The sequence below is a fragment of the Protopterus annectens genome, chromosome 12.part0 (assembly GCF_019279795.1).
Source record: "Protopterus annectens isolate FY-2018-M chromosome 12.part0, PAN1.0, whole genome shotgun sequence".
Classification (NCBI taxonomy): domain Eukaryota; kingdom Metazoa; phylum Chordata; order Ceratodontiformes; family Protopteridae; genus Protopterus; species Protopterus annectens.
The window spans coordinates 950,917,052-950,932,785 of record NC_056746.1 but is presented as its reverse complement, the minus strand read 5'-3'; positions in this window follow the sequence as shown (position 1 = coordinate 950,932,785).

Here is a 15,734-nt window from a genome sequence, read left to right as displayed (position 1 = left end):
TTGTTTATGAAGATGTTGAAAAGCATGGGTCCAAGGATGGATCCCTGAGGAACACCAGTAGATGTAGGCAAAAAGGAAGAGAATGAGTTCTTCCATTTGACTGCTTGTTTTTAAACATGTTTTTAAAATCTTTAAATTAAAAAAATGTCAATGATTGATAGTGAGTTTATGTTTGTCACCATGGACATCAATTCATTATTTATGGTGATACCGAATTCTTGGGGTATTGAGAGGGTGCGTGAGTTATTGAACACCAAGAGAATATTGACTCATACTAAAGTGAATATGATATGTAATTTGTTAGTGATTATTCTTGAAAATAATGTCTTCTTATTCAATGATAAATTCTACCTGCAAAAGGTTGGCATAGCGATGGGCACGGCTTGTGCCAATAGCTACGCCAACCTAGCATTAATATCATGGGAAATTAGTTATTTTTACAAAACAATGAGTTTATTGACAGTATTATTTGGTATGCATGATTTGTGGACAATATTTTTCTTCTGTGGGGAGACACGGGCAGTAGGTTAGGACTGTTTATTTATTATCTACATGGTACCAGAGATTTGCTTAGGTTTACGTATGATTGTTCATCTGAAACTATTAATTCTTTGGATATAACTATTGATAGAATTGGACGTACTTGAAAGAGTTTTTTATACACTGTCTTTTCAAACTGTTGCCTACATTATTAGCTTGAATAAAAAGCTGCAAAAATGATATGACATATAAAGGGTTAATTTAGAAATAATATAAAATGCTGAGAAATTAGAAAAACAGTAAATCTGCCGGCAAACATATATAGCTTAGTTAGATTTTGACATCCATGTAAAAAAATATGTTATTGAGAAACAAAGTTTGTAAAATAACTACACAGATGGCAGCCGAAAGTACATCGGAGTAACTTCAAGCAAGATAAAGCAGGAACACACACATAGTTCTGGAACTCTACGTTTCAGATAACTGAGTTTCCTTGGACCACCGAGCTTAAAGAAAGGACAAATCATAAACTAGAAGAACAAAGAAAAACTGTTATACAAAGAAAGAACTGTTTTACATCAGACTCTGGGAAAATACCAGATCTTCTGGTATAAATGTAACTATGCATAAACAGACTGGGAATTTGCTACAGAGCGCTGACATATTTGTATTGCTTGCTTGTAGATCCAAAAGGAGAATATAATAGTCAAAGCTTATCAACTGAAACAGTTGTTTTTGTGTATTTATTGTACTTAGTACAATACAGTAATGAGTAGTTGATTACAATAAATAGTTAAATACTGTGGTTATGCTTGCATGCAAAAGCAAGTAACAGAAAGAAACCAACAGGAAGGCAGTACAGAATTCTTCAATGGCGTGCCACAGTTGACGGACCGAATGGTTTCTTATTGTAACAACTTCAGCTTCTTTTTATTCAGGTGGTACATTCAGTTCCAGTGCAAACGTTTGCCTCCTTCTTCTGTACAGTATCCAGTAGCAGAACAGTGCATCTCTGCAGATTCCACAGGTCCTGTATATTCACACAGCTGAGTCTGACCATCTTTTGAAAGAATCATCTGGGGACTTTCCACGCTTTCTCAACAGAAGATTTGGCCACCTTCCACACAGAAACTGGTAATTCTTTTTTTGTTTCTCATTCTACAAGCATGGATGCTTTCAGGGAGACAGTAATGACAGTCCAGCACATGTATGGTCAGGATTTAAAGATTGGTATAAACATAACTGTAGCACATGTAGTACTTTACTAGGTAAAGTTAATGTCAATGTTTTATGTCAATGCGTTATGTTTGACTGGTATCTTAAACCAGGGGCGGCTCGTGCTATCGGACTGCAGGACTGCAGCCCTCCCAGGATTATTTGCAAATTGCCATAAAATTTAAAAAATAATTTCCTATTTCTTTTTATATAAATTAGAACAAACACAGTCGATATGCTATGTATGTCTGCAAACTCCTGGAACTCGAAGTGTGCATGCTCGTCGAGTTCCGGGGTTTTTTTTTTTTTTTTTTACAAGGAACGTACCTCCTAGCTATCTCGTAGTACCTGACTGCTGTAAAAGGCAGTCCAGATTTAAATAAAAGCATCAGTGTGATGCCCAGAAGTCTATGCAGTTTAACCGCATGATCCGCATCGTAAATTAGAAGGGGAGGTCGGACTGCCACGTCGGCAGGCAAGCACGTGATGTGGATGGCTGGATTGCTACTAAATGGTTCTCGCTCTCTTCTCAAAAAAGAGAGCGAGAAACAATCAGTAGCAATAGCTTATTTAGAGGTTGAGACTTGGGACTCAGGAGTTTGGGACCGTTCATTGGTGGATATTATTTTAATTTATACCGGCGTTTTTGGCTTGGCAGCTGTGCTTAACTGCAGTCAGAGAGAGAGCGCAGAGCAGAGAGGATGACTAATACATAAACTGAGGTAGGTGTTTTTTTTTTTTTTTTGCTGCACCAGGTAAACAGGCGTAAACCAATAAATTGTCTGTCTATAAAAAGAGGGTAGTTTTTGAATTACCTCAATGGTATATGTTATGGTGTACTGTACCTGCATTAGAACTAATTGAAGTTTGTGCATCTACCATAGCTGATCATTGTAACAAAAACTGCCCATTTTAAGTATCTTGTAATACCAAGGTAAAATTTTCCATGTCATCTTACAAGTGCCTTCGATGCCTTTCTGTGGACATCTGAGGTAAGCCTTGCAGCTGATAAAATCTCTGTCAGTTAAAACACTAAGTGGGGTTCTCTACTTCCACTATGAGGTGTACCAGCATATTACAGAACCAGGCACATGTTCTACTGAAGGGACAGGATGAAGAAGAAGAGATTGATGATGAGGGGTGGCTGTGCAGGTGGCAAGGCCACACTACAAACTAGGCAGGGAAAACATTTAGAACCATTTATACCCCTGTATCCATATGTATGGTACTATGAAAAATTCTTCCTATGGAAACAATGTTGGTGGACCATTTGTACCACTGTATCCATATATATGGTACTATGACAGATTCTTCCTATGGAAACAATGTTGGTGGACCATTTGTACCACTGTATCCATATGTATGGTACTATGATGAATTCTTCCTATGGAAACAATGTTGGTGGACCATTTGTACCCCTGTATCCATATGTATGGTACTATGATGAATTCTTCCTATGGAAACAATGTTGGTGGACCATTTGTACCACTGTATCCATATATATGGTACTATGACAAATATTTCTTATGGAAACAATGTTGGTGGACCATTTGTACCACTGTATCCATATATATGGTACTATGACAGATTCTTCCTATGGAAACAATGTTGGTGGACCATTTGTACCACTGTATCCATATGTATGGTACTATGATGAATTCTTCCTATGGAAACAATGTTGGTGGACCATTTGTACCCCTGTATCCATATATATGGTACTATGACAAATATTTCTTATGGAAACAATGTTGGTGGACCATTTGTACCACTGTATCCATGTGTATGGTACTATGACAAATTCTTCCTATGGAAACAATGTTGGTGGACCATTTGTACCACTGTATCCATATGTATGGTACTATGACAAATTCTTCCTATGGAAACAATGTTGGTGGACCATTTGTACCCATGAATCCATATGTATGGTACTATGACAAATTCTTCCTATGGAAACAATGTTGGTGGACCATTTGTACCACTGTATCCATATATATGGTACTATGACAGATTCTTCCTATGGAAACAATGTTGGTGGACCATTTGTACCACTGTATCCATATGTATGGTACTATGACAAATTCTTCCTATGGAAACAATGTTGGTGGACCATTTGTACCACTGTATCCATATATATATGGTACTATGAGACATTCTTCTTATGGAAACAATGTTGGTGGACCATTTGTACCCCTGTATCCATATATGTATGGTACTATGAGAAATTCTTCCTATGGAAACGATGTTGGTGGACCATTTGTACCCCTGTATCCATATGTATGGTACTATGACAAATTCTTCCTATGGAAACAGTTAATGTTGGTTAGACAAATCACTGATTGTGTTATCATTTCCCAGCACACAGCTGTCATACAGTAATGCTTCAGATGGGATTACTCACTTTTTACATTAAGAACATACATTATTGTATCTCTCACAATACTAACTAGTTACTAAAGTTAAATGCATGATGAATCCAGTAGAAGGAGATGAATTGTCCCTGAAAATAACCCGATTGTTGTAGTTACAGGCACCCCAGATCTGCAATTTTTACTTACTCTATACTAATTTGCACCCCTCTTTTGACCTACTTCCCAGTACTAAATCTAGAAAGTCATAAAAAGGGACTTTTGACTCTTTAAAAATATTCAGTTATATCTAACTTGAGTCTCTGTCCAACATTTCATGCATGCAGAAATTGACAATTCCACTTAAAGCCTGAGAGCTCCTCATTAGCACTCTTCAAGAAAAATGATTGGATGGGAAATGGGAAATTCACCCCGGGGATAACTTCTGTGGCTCTGCTCTACAGGGGCACAGGAAAATTATTTTCTTGGGTGGCGAAAGCCAGGGTACATTTTTTGGCTAGGCTTGTATGGGCCAGAGACTTCCCAAACTCTGGAACAGACTACCTATCTATGTCAAACAGAGCTCCTCATTAGCACTCTTCAAGAAAAATCTTGATGATTGGATGGGAAATGGGAACTTCACCCCGGGGATCACTTCTATGGCTCTGCTTGACAGGGGCACAGGAAAATAATTCTCTTGGGTGGCGAAAGCCAGGGTACATTTTTTGGCTAGGCTTGTATGGGCCCTAGGGCCGATAGCCTAGTACCTACCTATGAACCTATGACACAAGCCCATATTATTTATACCTTCTCTTTTTTTTTTGCAAACAGTAAACACCTAGTGCTTATAGCCTTTTTTACTCAAGCTCTTCCATACTGTCTTTGTAGAATATCACTGCTGGCACAGATTGGGTGCCTTACCTATTGTAATCACCTCACTGTTATTGCATAGTCTATATAACCAAACAAACATCCTACCTTTTTCATCTCTCTCTTTCTTCGGACCTTCCTTACTCCTGGTCCTGCATTCTTGAAACTTGATCTTATTTATTTACTTACTCTTAGATCATACCTGTCAACCTCTTAGAGCAAAAAATCTAGACACAGCCATAAATAATGGGGAGACTGAGGCCAAAACATAGGGACACTTTTTAAATATTTCTCTTATAAACTTAGAAAGTTGATAGAACAACATATTTTCCATAAGTATGAATTTTCGGAAAGGTATGAAATCTGAAACTTAAATGCCTGTCATTATTTTCTGAATTCAGTGATTTGCTAATCATTTGCCAGAAACCAAAAATTTATGAGGAACAGACCGAAAATATAAGGCAAACATCTGGACGTTTTGCGAAAATCTGGGCAGTTGAGAGGTATGTTTAGAAACTGAAATGATGCAGATCTGATTTTTTTAACTTTGACTCCTGCCACAGCTGAAAATACATCAGTATGCTAACAAACATGTACAAACATCGTATTTGTAAAGAATACCAACACCAAACTTTAATGTACTATCATAGTGAAAATCATATTCACACACAACTCAAGAACAAGAAGGAGATATAATTGAGAGAAGATGCAGCTTGGCCACATAAAGTGTATGTGTGCGTGCGTGTGTGTGTGTGGGGGGGGGGACAATAAAGACCTGGAGAGAGTTAGTAGTGTGGGTTACAGGGTGATTGCACATGGGTCAGTATGAGTTAAGGCACTCAGTAACAACTGTAAGACTTTCAACAGAGCACAGCAGAGAAGAAAAACTTTGGTCTGGCCTCATAATCATCTATGATAAGTGTTTTTAACTTTGTTTTTATTAAGGTAAGGTTATTAACTTTTGAATTAATTACTTTTTAGGATCATGTTGGTAGCTTATAATTTTAACTTGTTGGGTTGCTTTTCAGCTACTTATATCAGTTTTAAAAATAATTGATGAGTCTGTTTTGTTAATTTATAGCTGCTGGCTTGCAATGCAGATCCTGGGGTTTTCCTAAATAATTTACTGTACAGTAATTTAGATTTGTAGATGTTTTACATTTATTTTCTGATTTATAAGTGTACATTTAGAAACATAAGGTATATTTAATCCTACTGTTTTTAAGTAAACTAGGCCACATATTTTTGCTTACTCCTTGGCTGTTTATATGATTACGATAAGAAACCTGGCTGAATTCTTAGTGCTCTCAGCTGATGCAAGACACAGCTAGCCTTCTTCAGTATCGTACCATCACCATGAATGAGGGATAGGTTCAGGTATCCAAAGCTTTTTGAGCTCTTAGTTAAATTACATACCAAAGCAAAGGATTTAAACAAAGGTTAAGGAGAAGGGAGTTAAAGGAAGAGTCCCTGCCTTGTGCCTCTGGATATACCAAGGACCCTTTATTTAGGTTTTACAATAACTGTTGAAACCCAGTTGGGAAGCCAAGTGAGAAAGGACTGCTTAAGTATTTCTACTGACCCGATCAAAGGCCCTTTTGGCATCAAAACTCAGGATCATTAGAAGTTTAGTATGAGTGATTTGCATCATTCATCAACAACTGTGTTTTAATAATATTGTTGGAGGTTTGATGTCCCTTAATGACTCCTGTCTAGTCAGGGTGAAACTGGCCTAGTAGAATTCAATTAAATCTATGGGGCAGTATTAATATAAACAATTTATATATTCTGCATTTAAGACTGATATGGGACAGTATGAAGCTGGAAATAGTTTGTCTATCCCTGTTTTTTGCATAAATGAAATAAAAGTCCGTCCCCCAAGAATGTAAAGAGGTGGCTGCATTCAAAATAGCATTGCACATTTTTAGAAAAATCTTCCAAAAACTTGGGACCCATACCCTGAAGTCTCTCTAAAGTCAAAGCATCTTATCCAGGGCCTTTCCATGTTCTGACTGTCTGAGAAGCTCCAGCAATGCTTCATTGGTTATATCAGTGTGTAAGACATGTTTCTCCCTAGTAGAAATATTTTTTAACAAATAACCAAACCTATATTAATATATATATATATTATTTATATATATATAATGATTGAGTACAACGCCCCATTCGGAATGTACCTTACCCGACACCTGCAGCAGTTGGAAAGACCCCAAAAGTTCCTCACCAAAAGGATAAAGGGGCTCAAACATATGTCATACGATGCCCGACTGAAGAAACTCCAGCTCTATTCAGTCGCATACCGTCTGCTCAGAGGTGATCTGTGCCTGACATACAAGGCCATGTCCAACCTGGAATTAATGGACATGCTCCACCTCAAAAAATCCAAATCCACCAGAGCCACGAGAGCAAGAGACTTAAACCTCAACACGGATATAAATAGGACGTGCTGGAGGGACAGATTCATCACCCAGAGACTCCCTACACTATGGAACAGAATCCCAGTCCATGTGAGGCAGAGCCCCTCACTGACTCTGTTCAAGAGAAATCTTGACGAGTGGATGGGAGATCGTAGGTTTACCCCGGGAATCATCTCTGTGTCACTGCTGGACAGAGGCACAGCAAACTAATGGGTATAATATTCTCATCCTAAGGGGTGGTGAAAGCCACACACACTCTGGCTAGGCTTATAAATGCCCTAGGGCAGATAGCCTAGTATGAACCTATGAACCTATGAACCTATGAACCTATATGCTTCATAGCAGTACTTACTGAATTAGCATGAATTCAAAAGCGTTAGCTGTCAGAAACTTCCTTAAGATGCATTGGTGTTACAGATGAGTATCTTGGATTTTTTAAATAAAATACATATTACATTTACCAAGACAAAACCTTAACCCTGTGATGGTTGGCATTCACCCTATGACTTCAGATAAACATTTAAATCATCAGCATCAGTTACATTTTGCATAATGAAACAATCTCTAGAGTATTTGTAAATACAAATGTTTTTATTTGTTGGTATTGTACAAACAACTATGTTAATCAAGGTTCGGCACAGAACTGAGTCTTGTGAGGCTCCAGATCTAACAGGAATGTATTCAGATTGAGTGTTTTGAGTTTTAACACATTGCCCTCTTTTAGTCAGCCATTTCATAGCCAATCTAAAATCAACAATTTACGTCAGATTTAGTTAAACTTTTCTGAATAACTTGGAATGGTAGTTAGTAAAAAGCTTTGGCAGAGTCCAAATATATAACTCCCATGCCAGTCGAAGGTCTAAGGCTACTGCAATCTGTTCACAAAAGCTAATTAGATTACTCAGGAAAGATATTTTATCAATGAAACCAGGCTGTTCTAGGTCAATAATTCATAGACTAGTACTAGTTTTGCCCATGAGATCAATTAAACATCTCAAAGCATTGTCTGGCTAAGGATGTTAAAGTGATTTGTCACTATTCTTACCTACATAGTTGTTTTAATGTTGTAAAGCCTTCGTCTGTGGTTTTACCATAATTTTTTCAAGATTTGCAATATTTTTTTTTCTTGCTGTTTTTATTTGTGTGATGCTCTGCCTCCATGTAATTCTCTGTGGAATGCCCTCTGACCTTTAATGTCATGTTAGGCATTTCACCAAAACTATCAGTTCAGTACTTGAAAGTGATTTTGGGGATTGGTGTGTTTTTTCTAGTGACCACAGTGATTTCTGTTTTAACTTCTGATATTGAAGTTCTAAATCCTTACAAGGATTACCCTTATTTGAGTTCAGCAGGAAGTTTAAATGATGACAATGTTACGTTGATAAGGTGTCATACCATAGTGAAATCCTGCTCTAAAATGACTATTTGACTGGTAATCTTCTGTCTTATCCTTTACTACTATATCTTTTTGGCCACATACAATCTACCGCACTTTCTAAAACTACATTACTATGAAAGTTCACTTTATCACTATCCTACTGTTATAAAAAAACTATTGATCTAAACCTTGTTAGTGTAAATACTCATTCTGATCTACCTTTGAATGATTTTTTTTATATCCTTGTATTACCTGGATTAGAATGTGTTTGTATGACATAACTATTGATATGCATCATATGAATGTTTTGTTTTGTCGCTATTGTATGCTCAAACAATCATTGTTTTTTTTTCTCATTGTCACATGCTAGAATGATTCATCACACTATGTATGTATGCATGTATACATGCCACCTTTTCTCTATTTTGTGGAGCTTTTTTCCCTGGCCTTGCACTGAAAAAGGATTTTCCACCTAGTTAGACTTTCACAGTCAACAAAAACAATAAATAAAAATACATTTTAGAAATCATGAATAGCATGGGTTCTGCTACTTTATAAAGAATTCCTTTTGCTGATGATTACTACGTGAAATAGATATTTTTTTCTAAACTGAATTTTTTTCTAACCTGGTGACTGCATCGCTTTCATTTTGTGGTCACTCTTACTGTTATCACTGTTGGTTCACAGTGGTGCACTGTTGTTTTTCTTAATATTTTGAATGACAGTATGTGTATGGGTAAATTGTTTTTGTTTGGAAAGGAGAAGATGAAAGAAGATACTTGAAAAGAAGAGTTGTGTAAAATTGTAAAACGCAGTGCAATACTGATTCGTTCACAAAAAAAAAATACTGTGACATAGAGCCAGCAATGTTTTCTCAGTGCTGCTTTTCTAGGTACAAATGGTAATCACAGTACCCATGGTCTGTGCTCACTGTAATGCCAATAAAACATCTTTATAGTTAGAGTTAGAATTTGATAGCAGTAGTAAAGTGAACATTTGGGAAATTCTAGCAGCTGACTGATTTGAAAGATCTATTTCTAGTTTTCTAAGAAAATGGGTATTTTAAAGTACTTGCAGGAAATCTGATAAGCTAGAAACTTTATCAGAATACTTATCAATTTATAATATATTGCTTAACACTGAAATGTCTGCTTCTAAGTCTAAAGTTGCAATAAGAAATGTGCCATCTACTATAAAACAAAGTCAGATATAGTAGATTAACTTGTTTCACAATGGGGGAGGGGGTTACCTTGCACAGTTTTCACTTTGATATCCCTCACTGAATTGCATACTATCTTCACAATTATTAAATCATTCTTATCTACAGTGTTTTGTCATACAGTCCTTTAATAATGCCCATTTGTTAGTCAAGTGCGACCACAATCCTTTTTCAGGGAAACTTGGAAGCAATGGCTGGTTAGCTGACTACCGTGCCACACAATAGGCAAATAAGGGCTGAGGGACTCAAACCTTGCACCACATGACCTACAGCTCACAGCCTGAGCACACTGCGCCAACTGTAAAACTCACTTATTTATCCATTCGTGTGATTGCAGTGCTTGACGCACTTTATGGAGTACCGCTTTTACCAAAAGCAGTCTCAGTTTTAGTATCTATCAGCAGATTTCTGCACATAAACAGTTCCAAAAACAGTCTTAGTTTCAACAAATTCCAGGAAACATTTGTTCATAGGTTCACTGGGTCATAGGATAATACTAGGCTATTGGCCCAGAGACCCTTATAAGCCTAGCCAAGAATTTCACCCATGGCTCCTCAAAGTCAGCACCTTTTTCCCCTGTCCAGCAGGGATACAGTTGAGATCCCAGGGGTATATTTTCTCTTTCCCATCCGGTCATCCAGGTTCCTCTTAAAGAGGGCTAGAGAGGTACTCTTCTTGACATGGAGTGGGAGTTTATTCCACAGACAGGGGAGTCTTTGGGATACAAATGTATCCTGCCAACAAGTTCTAGTAATGTCACAGACCAAGTTAAGGCCTTATGTGCAGATTGTGAGAGGAGTTTGTCTTCCTGATATGCAACAACTCCAAGTCTGGGACTGAAATGGCCTTGTATGCTAGACACGGGTCACCTCTGAGCAGTCTTTGAGACTGAGTAGAGGAACGAACCACAAACTATAAATGAAGAAGGTGACTGTGTTTGCTGTGGAATAATTTGTTCTGGATTACTGTTACCTTCTTCATTTATAGACTGAGTAGAGGGACAGGGCTTTTAGTCTATCTGTATAGGATAGTTGTTTGAGACCCTGGATTTTCCTGGTCAGGAACCTCTGTGGTCTCTCCAACTGCTGCATGTGCTTGGCAAGGTACATGCCAAAGGGGGCACTGTGCTCGATAATGGGTCTGATAAGGGGAGGAGTACAGAGATGTCCACAATATCATTCCAGGAAAACTGCTTGTGCATAATAATAGTTTGTATAGTTTGCCTGCCTCAATCATCTGCAACATTTTTTTGCTGTTTCCAAACCTCTTTCCTCTATCACACAAGTTTAATTTTGTTTTCTGCTATATCTGTGCAGTGAGTCTGCCATTTGTCCTGAAATGTTCTGTTGAGGACAGGTCAGATACTAATCTCTGCAAAATAGCACACTGAATCTTTGAGAGTATAGCAGGCATGAAAGAATGCATACATGCTGCAGGAGCTATTGTTTCAAGTTTCTTGAAAGGACCAAAAAAGAATGTGCTTTCAGAGGCACATAACTTATCAAAAAACAGAAAGTTACATTAGCTCACTGATAAAATGAGTGTCACGTCCCAACAGTCCGTAATCAGCATAAATCTCTTTATTTTTCACCAATGTTAAGCGCTTTCATCTACTAGTCCTTAGATGAAAAATAGAAATTTATGCTGATTATGGACTGTTGGGACGTGACACTCATTTTATCAGTGAGCTAATTTAACTTTCTGTTTTTTGACAAGTCGGGTTTCACTGATTTACTTTTTTGGTGCTAGGCATATAACTTAGATGAGACACTCTGCTTTTAACCTATTAACACACTGTTTTTCCTACACTAAGTATGCACAGAATAACTGTTTGTTTCCAAGTTAGAAGTATGAACAAGCTATTCAGATGGCAGCTGCTTTTATGAATTCAGGGGGTAGCAGTCAGGGGCTAGTGGCAGTTTTTAGTTTCTTTAGTTATGTCTGTGTGTTGTGTAGCTACAGGTTTACAGCTTCCTTTTCTCTAGAAAAAGCAAGTCTTTTTTGTAAGTGACGTCTCAGTATAGCAAGCAACATGCCTCATTTATGATGCATATGTCCCCCTACCACCAGACTAAAACTATTTCTTTTCTGAAATAAAACTATTGTTATAGTGAGACCACAATGCTTAGTTTAGGCTCATATGAATAGGATATCTAACTTCAGCTACTATAGCAATCAGTTATTCCTTGATGTAAAATGAAGTGAGTCCTGCTGATTTTGTTGATGTATTAAGTACCAGCAGTCCTTGTTACAGCATCTTTAATTGATGGCAGGTGTGTACCCAAGAATACTGAATGCTGTAATTAAATCAGAAGGTGGTTCCACAAAGTATTAGTTTAGGGTGTGCACACTTATGCAATCAGTTTATTGGAATTTTTTTTTATTTTTTATATTTTTCCCCTAACAGATTTGTTTGTTTTTCAATTGAATAGGTCACACTAAAGGTGGGAAACGTTTTGAAATGTTTTATTGTGGTCACATTTTTTTTATATCACAAAAACCTAGCACTGTACCAGCGGTGTGTTCGCTTTTTATATCCACTGTATATATATCAGCTGAAAACACATACTCTGTGTCCAGCTTCTTTTGACAGTTTCTTTTTTAATGTCTGGAAAAAAGCCATTTGGATAAATATAGAAAAGACCATTTTATCAGCGCATTTAAATGTATCTGAAAAGTACCACACTTAAAACATTTAAACTTTTATGTACGGAATTAGGGACAGAGCAAACACAGACTTGGGGGAAAAGCCTCAAATCAGGAAAATATATTTACTTATATTTTCTTAAAATAATTTCTACCTAATGAAAAACAATGCCAAATTTCTTAACACATAGTATAACACACAACTCCTAAAAGGAAGACAGGGAAGAATAAAGAGGACACTGAGTGAATAATTAACTATATACTGCAATGGTCTAATACACCCCAGTGAATCATGCTAGCTTCAGGCTACATCTGCCAAAACAATACTGAGATTATTTAGTTAAACATTCATTTGGGCCTTTTTCAAGGAAGACCTACTTCAGACAGCACCGATTTTTATCTCTTGTGTACTCTGCATCCTTTCTGTAAGATTATACACAGTGTTAAGAGCTGGATAAATAGATAGATAACTGTCCTTATCTGATGATGGAAAATCAAAAGGCTGTGGATTCTATTCCCACCCCAAAATAGCAGCCCAAACTAAATGGCATTTTAAGTCATAAAATGATTTCATACTCGTGAACAAAAGTTGGAAATGAATATCTAAGATGATGAATACCTTGCTGATCCCAGCAGGAAGACAGGACTGATTATAAAAGTTTTATGACAGGGCAGAGTACACACCTACACTGAAGATTAATGTTCCATGTTTCTTTTAGTGTACTTTGTTGTGATAATATTTACTGTACCTTCCTAGATAACAGCAGCAGTAAGCAGTCGTAACACGTTTATTTAAAACAGCTGTTGATGTGCTTATTCTTAAAGGGCCTGAATGTGTTTAAGACCATAAAGAGAGGGATTAGTGTGTGTATATTTAAAAGAAATAAACTTGTATAAGTAATGTTTATATTTTTCTTATTTGTTGTACTCAACATCTCTCCCAGAACAAGAGGTCTGAGTGTAGTAGTATTTCAGGGGGTGTCATTAGCACGACCACTGCAGTTCCATTTTTTTGCCAGTATTGTCTGTGGGCACCTAAAATTATAAGAAAATGAAAAACATAAGATTAACATTTTTATCTAGGGTAGAATGCTTGGGCTTACATTACAATATTCTAAAAATCAGTGGCAGCTGGTGACTTCAAATCAAAGGGGGGCTGCAGGAGACAGCTGAATGGGTGGGGCCAATGGGAAAGGGTTGTGGCCAACTAGAAAGGGGCAGAGCTATGCTCAAAACCACAACAACTGGAACTTTAATTAAATATGCTGCCCTGGGTGCCAAACCATCAATAACGAGAGTCCAGTCAAGACAAAGAAGAAAAAGACATTTCAATGCATTGGCTACATGACAGCTTACTTAAAATCTAGATGGAAACAAAAAGATTGTGAGGCATGAAAAACTAAATTACTTTTTAAATACATTACTAGAATGCCAGTCAAAATCAAGTATAAAAAAAACAAGCAGCACTTAACTCAAACCACTTCTCCTTGCACTGCAGTTCTAATTATAATTTATATTCAGCTTTATAAATGAAAGTACCAAGTAACATGCTGAAAGTAGCAATCTCTGTGATGCCCCACTTGTAAAAATGTTTCTTATCCAAAAAAGATCTGCTGCCTGATAGCAACTATCTACTCGTTTCATGGGGAAAACATGATCAAAGTAAAAAAAAATGAACAGCAAACAAGAAGCAAGCTCAAGATAAATTGCTTAAAGGATTACTGCACAGGTTACGGACCACACATGATGGATTGGCATTCCTTTTAGTTTACAGGTAAAGCCTGCAAAGATGACTGCAAGTCTCCAACAAATGTAATGAGCTTCTGAAAATACTGTAATCCTGTCCTTTATTACAAATACTGTCATATGCATTTCAATACCTAAGGCTTATACGTTATCTAGTTATGTAAATATTCTCTGGATGGCAACAACAAAAAGGCTTTTTCAATGCTGATAATTCTTTAACAGTATGCTTATTAAAGCGTACTTGCATCTTACAAAGTCAGACCAGCTTACCTGATGGTCATTAAAGCATTGCTACTTAAACACAGAGCAACAGGGAACTGCAACAGCATGCATTTTCTGAGTAATAAGAAGCATAAATCAACAGTATAAAAATATGACAGAAAACCAGAACATTTTGCAAAATCAAGGACAGATGAAAAGCCACTGTCGTACTTGTGTCTACCTTGGATGGGGGAATATCTGCACACTTACACTGCATAACTGTGCCTTGCCTTGTCGCTTGGACACATCCAGAGTCACTACATGGGGTGCAACAAGTATATCACAATTTGAAATGTTTCTGACTGACGGTATTGGCTCTGACACATTTGTCATACCTCTCAACCTCAGAGCAAGAAACCCAGACAAAGCCATACATAGAAGTGGGACAAAGGCCCAAAAATAAGGACATGCACCAATAATGACAAAACTGCCCAATTTAGAACATTTCCATCATAAAAGTCTACTCAAACTTCAACAATCCACCAGTATCAGTAAATATGCACAATCTCTAAAGAAATAAATGTCATCTAAATAATTCCACATTAAAGAGATCTGAAACTAATGGAGAGGCTGCTGCTAGCAAACAACTTTATATTTCATTGTTTCATCTACAAGTAAAGTGCCTGCTACCCTTGAGAAATTGCCTGTGTTACATTAAAAAATGATAAGGTAGTAATAATGCAATAGGGAATGGATGGGAAACTGATAACAGCTTCATAGCTACTAGGTATCTGCGCCAAAAAGGACTGCAGCATCCACCCCTGTTATAGCACAGTATCAGCAAGGCATCTCCATATTGTGGGAACAGAACCCACAGCCTTCTGCATCAAAAGCAAGTATGCGACCTATTGTGCTATTAACATTGCAAGCGGACTCAGCATAAGCAGCACTAAACTTCTCTTCCCCTGCTGCTCTCAGCTCCTTGTAGAAATTACTAGACACTCAGCTGTATCTCTCAACTCTGAAGCACAAGAAATCTGGAAAAAGCCAAAATGTATTGGGGAGACAAAAGCCCAAAAAACACGGACATATTTTAAACATTGCTTGTATAATCTTGGAAAGTTGCTAGAATAAAATGCTGTGTTACTACCATACATTTCACTGCCGAGCCCTAAACCCAAGACCCTGTGCATAACAGTCAGAACAACATACCACTA